Source organism: Cydia pomonella, chromosome 8 (assembly GCF_033807575.1).
Source record: "Cydia pomonella isolate Wapato2018A chromosome 8, ilCydPomo1, whole genome shotgun sequence".
NCBI lineage: Eukaryota > Metazoa > Arthropoda > Insecta > Lepidoptera > Tortricidae > Cydia > Cydia pomonella.
In genome coordinates, this window is record NC_084710.1 from 16,015,689 (window position 1) to 16,027,180 (window position 11,492).

The following is an 11,492-nucleotide window of genomic DNA, read 5'->3' on the forward strand; positions in this document are numbered from 1 at the left end:
CCGTGAAATAAACATCGTCCGAAATGGCGAGATGCGCAGCTGGGATGAGCGGAGTGGCGCGAACCACCGATATATCGCAATTCAATTCATACGTCAAGCTGTGGCCCGGCCAAGATGGGATTTTTGACCACACCCGCCTGCGTAGCGTAGATTGACGGCTTTATCTTGATTTCCCCCTTATAAAGTACCTTACACGGCTGCCGTATCATTAAGCTAACATAATTGCTAACTGTTAATGCAATCGTAATAGCACATGTTCGCCAATTAGTCCTTATTATGTAACCCCACCTTTTTTATCGCAGTATCAATGCAACTTCCGAAATCGTATATCTGCCATGATCCACATGCGAAACGAAAACCTTTACTCACGCCCGTCATTCTGCCTCGTACTAATTAAAGAACAAATTATACGTTCTTTATCACCTCTCTTTTTTTTAATAACAGGCATTGTTGTCCATTCGTGCCAAGGAACGATTCTGTTCAGCCAGTGACTGATTTAATTCGATTTGAACACGACTTGAGATTGATATATTATGGAATGTCTTCATCGCTTTCCATAGAACTTTTTTTTATATACAAGCCTTTGCCTGCGACTTCGTCCACGTAACAATCTTTCAAGAAAGTCCTAAAGTTGAAATTATCTGCGTGCCGTTTTTTGATCAGTTAACAAATATCCATACTTTTGTGATTTTAGTGGGACCGTAGCCTTAAATGTGAGTTTTAAAAATTAGGTATACTTAAGTTATGCTAATTATGCCGACAATTTTTTTATAAAGTGCCTACTTACTTTAGATGATATTCATTATATCAAGTTATTTTATGTTGAGGAATTAAGTGTGATAAAACACATACGGGAGGCGCCACAGCAGCATGCCGCTGATATATTACAACAAGTTAATAGAGTGGTAACGATAAAAGTTACCAATCGTCCGACATTGACGGATTAAGGACGATTGTGTTTTTAATGCGATGTAATATGCGCTTAAAAAGGCTTTAGACCACAGAACTAATTTTGTTTATGTCATACGCTACTTAAACTAGTCATAGGCACTTTAGAGGGCGCGTCAGAAAAGCAGGTGCGCGCCACCTGCATCTTGATTGGTGATTGCACTTAACTCCTTACACTTGACACGAGGAATTAATACATGCGTTTGAATGTGAGTTTTTTAATAATTAAATGACAAGTAGGTGGGTATCGTGGGTACCAGACGTCGTGCGCTTTAAGCGATCCGTATCTCTAGTGTCTGTTTAATTAGCCTTTTCGTATGTAGATTGGATGATACGCATTAAAGAAATGTAACGTCACACTTTTATGCGATTTATTACGCTTGTAATAGTTAGTGCTGGTCGTAGGTGTAAAATGATTAATTGTTTTAATAAAATCAATATTTTTTTGTAAAATCACGCCCAAACTAACGTCACTACAGTAGTAGGTATATAGGTACATGTAATTAATTTTATTGTATTATTCTAATTAGGTTTTACATTTCCGTGAATTGTGAATCTTTATTTTGATAAATCAAAATTGCATTTGTATTGGCAAGTTTTGTGGGTTACAGGTTAACGGTTGTTAAATATGAAACAATGAACCAAAGTAATCCATATTTACAACTGGCGCATCACCTAGATCCCCGTAATGCTGGGTCGTTACTGGTTATTACCGCACTAGAGTCCCGCTAGGAAATGATGGTTTCCTGGATCGGGTAAGTTTTAAGTTGCGATACGAAATAATCGGTCTGGGCGCGTGCCGTACTCGGACTAACATCAACCACTTAGCTGACCAATGGTGGACCTTATATTTTTGTAATAAGGTTTACGAACAGCGTGGATGACGGTACAAGTACCTGCGCCTACGCCCCGCCCAAGCTGCGGGCTGAGTTTGTTTTGCGACCGTGGGCTGATCCCGGTTTGGCTCTCATTCATTTGGAGGAAATTTTTTGACTCAAAACGAAATCTTGGATATTTACTTTGAAATCTATAAGTATTTAGGTACCAAATTAGTACTATTAACGACCGGTCTGCCCTAGTCGGCAGTGACCCTACCTATGAAGCCGATAATCCTGGGTTTGAATACTTTGATTCCCAGTAAGGGCATTTATTTGTGTGATGAGGACGGATTTGTTCCTGAGTCATGGGTGTTTTCTATGTATTTGATTATTTGTATATTATATATATCGTTGTCTGAGTACCCACAACACAAGCCTTAAGCTTACTGTGGGGCTTAGTCAATTTGTGTAAGGGTGTCATAAATATATATTTATTTATTGAAAATTCTAAACAGCTTTTCAAGCTACAAAATGCTCTAACTGGTACAAGTAATAGGTGCCAGAGGTACAGTAAGCTTAGCATCCTGTATACATATTTGTATGCCACGGGTGCTAAGCAAATAGTTTTACTAACTGTATATAAATAAGGTGGTTCTAAACTAAGAATAAACCCTATACTGGCATGGCAGTCGGGTAAGCAAAGATAAATAAATCGGAAAGTTTTGAGTCGGAGACAAATAATAAGAATATAACAAAAAAATGATTTATAAAAATATTTTTTGGATTAAATTCATCTTACTTTAGATTCAACCCTGATTTCAAAATTATTATTTTTTAACGCAAAACGGAAGTGCCCTGACGAGAACAATGGCCGATAGTGATGAACAGCGAAATTTTCTGATGACAGCAATCTTATAATTTTCTTTCGAGACAAAGTGGTTGCCAACTTATTGTGTTGCAGTTTAGTTTTAGTTTTTTAGCTAATTCAAACGGTTACAGGTAAATCACCAGTTCATCTTGATGGAGGTCTTCACGTGCTATGTATAAGTACCTATGTTCTTCCGGTACATGGTCGCTTCTAGGGGGTAGAGAGTTGTACTTGGTTTTATCAACCATTTTGTATCTATAACATTCAAGTTTGTTTAATTTAAACATGTTTTATTCTAAACTTATCGTACGGTCTGATGCAGTTATCGTAGAACATAGACGCAAGCGTCTACACAAGACAAGACAAGTAGTTCCAGAGGGGTGTCCCAATTAAATCTGTAATTTGAATTTTGACAACCCTAAATAGCCGAAAGCGATAGTTCCATACATTAGAAAGGGACAGCATAATTCGTCCCTGAATCGCTGTCAAACTTTGGTTGTAGGAAGTGTCGTAGTACTATTATTTATTCTGTTCTTTTACTACGTAGCTCACAATAGTGGTCTATAGTTTAATTAAGTAAATTTTTCTTACAAATTGTTGTCGACCCCTGGCGCAACGGTACGGTACATTTCTTCTGCCCAACGCACTGTCTCGATGGGCTATCGATTATGACGAACGCCGTCGGTTCTATCGAAAATAATGATAGTCGAGATAGCCTAAATTACCTCGGTAAAGATATCGGGCTTTAGCGGGAGGTGGAGCAGAACAGAGCGTTGTACGGGTAGATAAAATTGTAGTGCTTACTTTGTATTTGCTAGATTGTGAGGTCTATTTGCTAGAAGTTGGGTTGATTATGTCCAAGTGTCTTTAAACATACTAAACTTATAACGAGTATCTACAATAAACAGGACCACAAGTTGTCGTAAGGTGAATTAAACGGTATCTTAAATACGCGTTAAAAAAATTCATGTCGTTTGGATTAGGAAAATTAGTTGAACCAAATGTTGACATGACTTCAAATTAGGTCCGGAAATACTACATATCCGGTGCGATGAGTGAAGATGGTATGTAAAGGAATTCCATACAACCTTACACACCTAAACGTCCTAAACCTGTAATGCAACCTTCATTTGTTTTTAAACGACAAAATATGACAGGTCTTGGCATTCAACCATCAAAAAAAGCAATATTTTTGGTTCGTTTTCACATTCTGGCTGTAATAGGCAGAGCGCCGAAGATAAGATTTTTTTTCTTTTTTGTGTTTTATTATTATTATTACTTGGTGGTTATTAAAAGGAAAATTTGATTACTTTTGCGCTACGACGCACAGTTTAGGAAATACAGCCCTATTAAGATTTCTGCATGACTAAATAAGTTTTCCTGGTGGAAATATAAAAAAAATCTTTAAAGGGCTGTACCTCCTACACCGTGCGTCGTAGCGCAAAAAATGACAAATTTTTCTTCTCCTTTAATACCCCACGCACTGAATAACCTATCACATTAGTGCATAAAAAAATCATAATCATCATATTTTTAATATTATTATTTCATTGCAAGTTTAAGAATAGCACTATACAGATGTCGACGAGAAACGGGGTTTCGGGCCACGTACCCCTATTCTATGTCTATATCTACTTGACCTGCAACTCTTCGTTTCCCGGCCACTGTAGTAATCTTATACCTTTAAACGAGCAATTCTTGTATATATAATATGTATATATATTTCCGGGATCTCGGAAACGGCTCTACCGATTTTGCTGAAATTTGGTATATGGGGGTTTTTGGGGGTAAACAATCGATCTAGATTAGTCTTATGTTTGGGAAAACGCGTGTTTTCGAGTTTTCATGCGTTTTTCTTTCGACGCAAAATATGGTCGCTAATTTCGTGTTGCCGGCCACTGTCCGTCTGGTCCAGCGGGTTAAGACGCGGACTGCTAAACGAGTGTTACGGGTTCGAATCTCGCCCGGTGACTAAGTTTTTTTTTTTATATGTTCAAAGATATATATATTTTTTTAATTTTTATTGTTTTAGACAAGTTTAATGTAGTAAAAAAATGTAGATAAGATTATCACCTATACACCACCATATTACAATAAATAGTTATAACCGAGCAATGCTCGGTCGCCCAGGTACTGTACTATTATATTAGCATGTAAGCTGTATGTGGTGTTGATTGTAACAGTTTTATAACCATGATATATCTAATGAATTTCCAAAGTCTGCTCTCCCACCTAGGTAAGCCTACCTGACCTTACTGCCTCCCCCTACTAAAGCACCTGCCATCTCACCTTTATAGATATAATTCAGGGAAATTTGAATAGGAATAAGGACGGGATTATATCTGCACGGCATTAGCCGGCCGCCGCGCCTAATTGCTCAAAATGGGTTAAAAGCTCGTAAAAGCGGACGCTAGTTTGCGCATAAGCGGAAATATTTCTATTTTATTTTTGTACTAACAGCCTGGCTGCTTCTATTTGCTAATAAAATGAGTGCTTGGCTGAGATCTAGATACAAAGGGATATCTGAGAGTATCTGCTGAGCTTACTTTGTTGGTTTTGCAATTTATTGTCAATTTAATGATTATGATCCTTTAAATTCTTTTATGTTACTAGTTAATTATTAGACTAATCAATTATCGTATAAGATTCCGTAAACAATTTTGGTGTGTAGGTAATACTTACTTGATAATATTTATTTTCCCACATTTTGCATCTCTTACATAAATAAATAAATAAATATTATAGGACTTTATTACACAAATTGACTAAGTCCCACAGTAAGCTCAATAAGCCTCGTGTTGAGGGTACATAAACAACGATATACATAATATATAAATATTTATAAATACTTAAATACATAGAAAACACCCATGACTCAGGAACAAATATCCATGCTCATCACATGAATACATGCCCTTACCAGGATTTGAACCCGGGACCATCAGCTTCGTAGGCAGGGTCACTACCCACTAGGCCAGACCGGTCGTCAAACTACATACACATACATGTATATCGATTAATTTAAATTGCCTAATGACTTAAGTTAAGACGAAAGTGGAGGTCCCGCGCGGCGTCGCCTTTACATCCAAAGTAGTCCTTATTTTCCTCTCTGGATTATTAACATTATTGAAAATGTTTTATAGAAGTTAGGAGTATTTAAAAAATTGTGTGAATTCTGTTAATCGTTCAAATTTTTATAATAATCAAAAAATCTAAAAAAGTCAAACGTAGGGGCATAGTTATGCTTAATACCTATACATTGAATTGTGTCAAAATATTTTCCCTAATGTCAATATCCAAAGAAGAAAAAGGATAACGTTTGTATTCGGCGGCCTTCTCCTTTCCTCTTAAGTGCCGATTTTCGAAGTTATTATGATTCGTTTTTTTACGTTTGAGTTCAAAATTCATTATTTCATGCCAGTTTTTGTATGTAATCTATACAGTTATCTATGTGGTCGTTAATATTCATTTAAATATTATCATCAAAACTAACGCAATATTTTTTTACAATGATAAAATAATGATGTGTTCACCTTTATAGACGCGAGTGTGTAGACGCGGACAGGCCGAGATCTAATGAGGCTAGCTTTGAAAAGGACTATTCAGACAAACAGCACGAAGCCGGCTTCCTATTCCCGCAAACCCTATTAGTAAGGACTGCCATATAGGAGTTTTCTAGTCCAAATAAGCATGTAATATAAAAGTGGAATTGGAAAATGTTATCTTTAGATCTGAATCATTCTTTGTGATAATCAATTAGTTGTACATATTTATTTACAATAACAATACACATAATGGATATATACAGAGGATTACTATAACTAGCTTAAATATAAAATAGGCCCTTGAGGCATTGTACCAAGGATGCGGCATTTCCTCTTTGTGCGAGGAAGCCACTAGCCGCCATTGATTAGTTATGTATATATAAATGTCCCAATATGACGTCTTAATTCTGCGAAGAATTATTTTTTTCGTGTCGAAGTTCCTCAAATAAAAAATGCAAAGAATGTGATTATGAATTAAGATTGAAAACCTTCAACTAATAGAATAATGCCTTCCTATGCGGATTTATCTCAACAAAGTTGATGCAAACTAAGTTGTTTTTAAATTAGTTTTTGGCAAAAATTTCACTTTTGGTACAAGCTTTTATCGCTGACTGTACTTTTCTTTCCACAGGCAACTAATACTCATCGAGTCAATTCTAACTCCTCAAACACAATTAGGTTGCGTTGTTTTATCACAGAGTTGTCCACCTCTTGTCTCCATCATCAGATCAGCTCGATGGTACCATAATATTGCATTGTCACCCGACTTACATATGTATGCAAATTTTCAGCTCAATCGGAAACCGGGAAGTGGATCAAATTTAACTTACAAGATTTGATTACAAACAGACAACGGTCAGGTGAAAGTAAATAAAAGCTTGTAAAATCAGAATGATGTATATTTGAAAACTGTTTGTAGGTATCAAATATTTACAATGATATTATAATCCCAGTAGTAAGGCGTGCACTTCTGAACAGGGATCGGAACCGGTTTTTTGCAAAAACATCGAAATAACCATATATTAGGGTTCCGTAGCCAAATGGCAAAAAACGGAACCCTTATAGATTCGTCATGTCCGTCTGTCTGTCCGATTCTGTCACAGCCACTTTTTTCCGAAACTATAAAAGCTATACTGTTCAAACTTGGTAAGTAGATGTATTCCATGAACCGCATTATGATGTTTACACAAAAATAGAAAAAAAACAATAAATTTTGGGGTTCCCCATACTGAAACTCAAAAAATCTTTTTTCATCAAACCCATACGTGTGGGGTATCTATGGATAGGTCTTTAAAAATGATATTGAGGTTTCTAATATCATTTTTTTCTAAACTGAATAGTTTGCGCGAGAGACACTTCCAAAGTGGTAAAAAGTGTGTCCCCCCCCCCCCCCCCGTAACTTCTAAAATAACAGAATGAAAAATCTAAAAAAAATATATAATATACATTGCCATGCAAACTTCCACCGAAAATTGGTTTGAACGAGATCTAGTAAGTAGTTTTTTTTTAATACGTCATAAAATTTAAAAAAAAAATTTTTCATCAAACCCATACGTGTGGGGTATCTATGGATAGGTCTTCAAAAATGATATGTAGGTTCCTAATATCATTTTTTTCTAAACTGAATAGTTTGCGCGAGAGACACTTCCAAAGTGGTAAAATTTGTGTCCCCCCCCTCTAACTTCTAAAATAACAGAATGAAAAATCTAAAAAAAATATATGACATATATTACCATGCAAACTTCCACCGAAAATTGGTTTGAACGAGACCTAGTAAGTAGTTTTTTTTTAATACGTCATAAAATTAAAAAAAAAATTGTTTCATCAAACCCATACGTGTGGTATCTATGGATAGGTCTTCAAAAATGATATGTAGGTTCCTAATATCATTTTTTTCTAAACTGAATAGTTTGCGCGAGAGACACTTCCAAAGTGGTAAAATTTGTGTCCCCCCCCCCTCTAACTTTTAAAATAACAGAATGAAAAATCTAAAAAAATATATGACATATATTACCATGCAAACTTCCACCGAAAATTGGTTTGAACGAGACCTAGTAAGTAGTTTTTTTTAATACGTCATATAATTAAAAAAAAATTTTTTTTCTTCAAACTCATACGTGTGGGGTATCTATGGATAGGTCTTCAAAAATGATATGTAGGTTCCAAATATCATTTTTTCCTAAACTGAATAGTTTGCGCGAGATACACTTCCAAAGTAAAAAAGAGTGGTCCCCCCCCCCTCCCCTGTAACTTCTAAAATAACAGAATGAAAAATCTAAAAAAAATATATGATATACATTACCATGCAAACTCCCACCGAAAATTGGTTTGAACGAGATCTAGTAAGTAGTTTTTTTAATATGTCATAAATGGTACGGAACCCTTCATGGGCGAGTCCGACTCGCACTTGGCCGCTTTTTTCGGTTTATTTTATACTCTAAATGTAGGACTCAGTTGTGTTTTCAGATAACGACTTCGTATTATTAGATTGCCTAATTAGAAATGAAGTAATTAACAAAGAACGAAAAAATACCGTTTTCGTTCCCATTAAAGTTGCCGTCGCATTTTCCTAATTATGTCAGGAAAATGTAATCTCGTTCCTAAAACAGCATTAAACATTTAAACCAATATTTCAGAGCAGCTAGCCGGTATCGCGATGCGCGTGAGGCGATAGCCCAGTAAGGGCGGCGAGGGCGGGGCCAGCGTCGGCCCACGGGCCCACACGACGACCCACGCACGACGTGCGCTATTCGTAGCTAGCGCATGCGCGAATCTATACTGATAAACAAGATTAAGGCCTGTTTATACATTGATCAGTGTTTAGTGCGAGTTCACATATTTGGTACCTACTTGCGTTTAGTGACATGTGTAGGTATTATGAAGTTGCACTGAACACTAGTCAATGTGTAAACAGGCCCTTATTAGAAAGATAACTAAATAAATACTACCTAGCAGTACCTACTAGACTAGAAAACGGTAAATTTTTCAGTTCCCCTCTTTTCTAAAATTATACATAACTTTTTTTACCTTTCAAGCTTTTGGACTTTGGATCTCTTTACTTCTGGACATTAGACGCGATATCTTATTTAAAAAAATGACCCGAGAGCATATCGAGTCTATAGGGTTCCGTAGTTACCATTCTGATAGGATAGGCTATTAGTAAGTATTATGTACATTTCAAACATAAGGAATACCTTAAGAATTGCAAGAATACCTTCGCAGCTCTTTGTACGTATTTTTACTAAGAATAGAAGACTTTTCCAATAATTCAATAAACCTCAAAGGTTAACTGGAAGAGATCCCATACAGGGATAAGTTCGCCTTTGTTGTATTTAGTTTACTCTGTAACTGTGTTTTTCGTGTTTTTATTTCTATGTACAATAATACATTACATACATACCATGTTCGCTATAGTTTTCGTTGAAAGTATTCATTAAGCTTTTGTTTTACAATTTTTTTAAATATTTTTGGACCGTTTAAAAGAATAATACTTTTTGAATGGGAGGTATTAAAAAAAAGTTTTGTAGTTTTTATTTTATTGTTCTGTCAGCATGCATCATTTATGTTATGTATCCATGCCAATTGCGGCTTTATAGCGCTAACGATCACAGAGCAAAGCCGCGAACGGACAGACAGACGGACATGGCGAAGCTATAAGGGTTCCTAGTTTACGGAACCCTAAAAACGACTTAAAGTTCACTACCCTTCTCTCCCTTCGTATTTGTATAATAATTATTTTTTACTCTGTGACTGACATGTTCCTGTTACAATTATTTAGCTAATAAATAAATGTTTACTCGTATTTTCTATTTACTTTTATTATAGTATAATTTGTATACTATATTTGTTAATCATTAAGGGTAACTTTACTACTACCTACTCACTTATGTACATTATTATGCATAATAAACTAACTTATAATAGGTGCAGGCGAGCTTGTCCTGCACGAGAAGAAGAAGCAGCACATAGTTTGTGTATTTGAATTGAATAGGATTGAAGTAGGTACTATTACATAAATAACACGTCTTATTATATTTATGTCATTTTGGAATGTATAAACGATATATGGAAATGAATAATAAACACATGTAATAATTACACTTGTAATTTTCTGCATAATATTAGTCCTCTATTAGCCATTGCACTTAGCCATACTTGTGATAGGTCATTTGCTTTGCATCAACATAGCTTTGAACAAAATAGAACCGACTTCATAAAACATTTTAAAACGTCATAATAATTTTATTTAGGTTTAGTCTTCATTAGCAGTTTGTAAGTTTTGTAAAGTGTTACAATTATACTATCCGAGATCAAATGCATTAGTTACAATAAAAAAAACACAAGTGTTTAGTCATAAGTGTTCTTATAATATTTAAAGTTCTCCTCCAGGATACTGTCATCAGATCCTGACTTGATGACAATGGGATCAACAAGAAAGCATATCTGTTAAAATAAATACATAATTTTCGAAATCGAAAATAGTCTCCAAGTAGATTGGTGAAAATAGCCACATAAAATAGGATACGACGAATTTAGAAACTCATTTTTAGGGTTCCGTAGCCAAATGGCAAAAAACTGAACCCTTACAGATTTTTTTAAGTCAGTATTATCATTATTTCAGGTACAGTCAGCGTCAAATACTTTGTAGCAACCAAAATAGCCAAATAGTTCGATACACCATATATTTAGTATGGTGTACCGAACTATTTGGCCACTTTGACTGCTACAAAGTATTTGACGCTGACTGTACCTATCCAAAAAATTGCCAATAATATTAGTGATCTTGTTTTTTTCGAGAACTTTTTTTTCTGCTCTAAAGGTATAAATTTACAATTTTAGTCCGCAACAAACATATATTAAAAGTTAATTAGTAAACGCGTGGAAAGAAACGCAGCTGAGTCCAAAAACCCCGAAAATCCAGAAACAAATTGAAAACATCTGCCAAAAAATTTTATGCAAAAGCGCAATAGAATCCCGGTATCGGAACGGAACTCGGAACCCCGCTCGAGGCTCGCTCGTAATTCCACGACCACTTAACCAGATAACACCGGTAACTACCGACTAGTGGGCTTATTAATTTATATCCTTTATTGCTATCTTACTGCTTGTTATGCAATTGAATTTATATATCTTAAAAGGCATGCACTAGCAACAATTGTCGATTACGATTACAGCTTCAACTGTGCGGATGTTTCTTTGTCGTGGAAGGTATTTTTTATAGCGTTAGTTCCGTTGCAAACGGCTGGTGTAAAGAAAAATGTTTTATCGTAGTTTTTGCTACGAGTAAAATCTGAAATTATGTATACATTTATG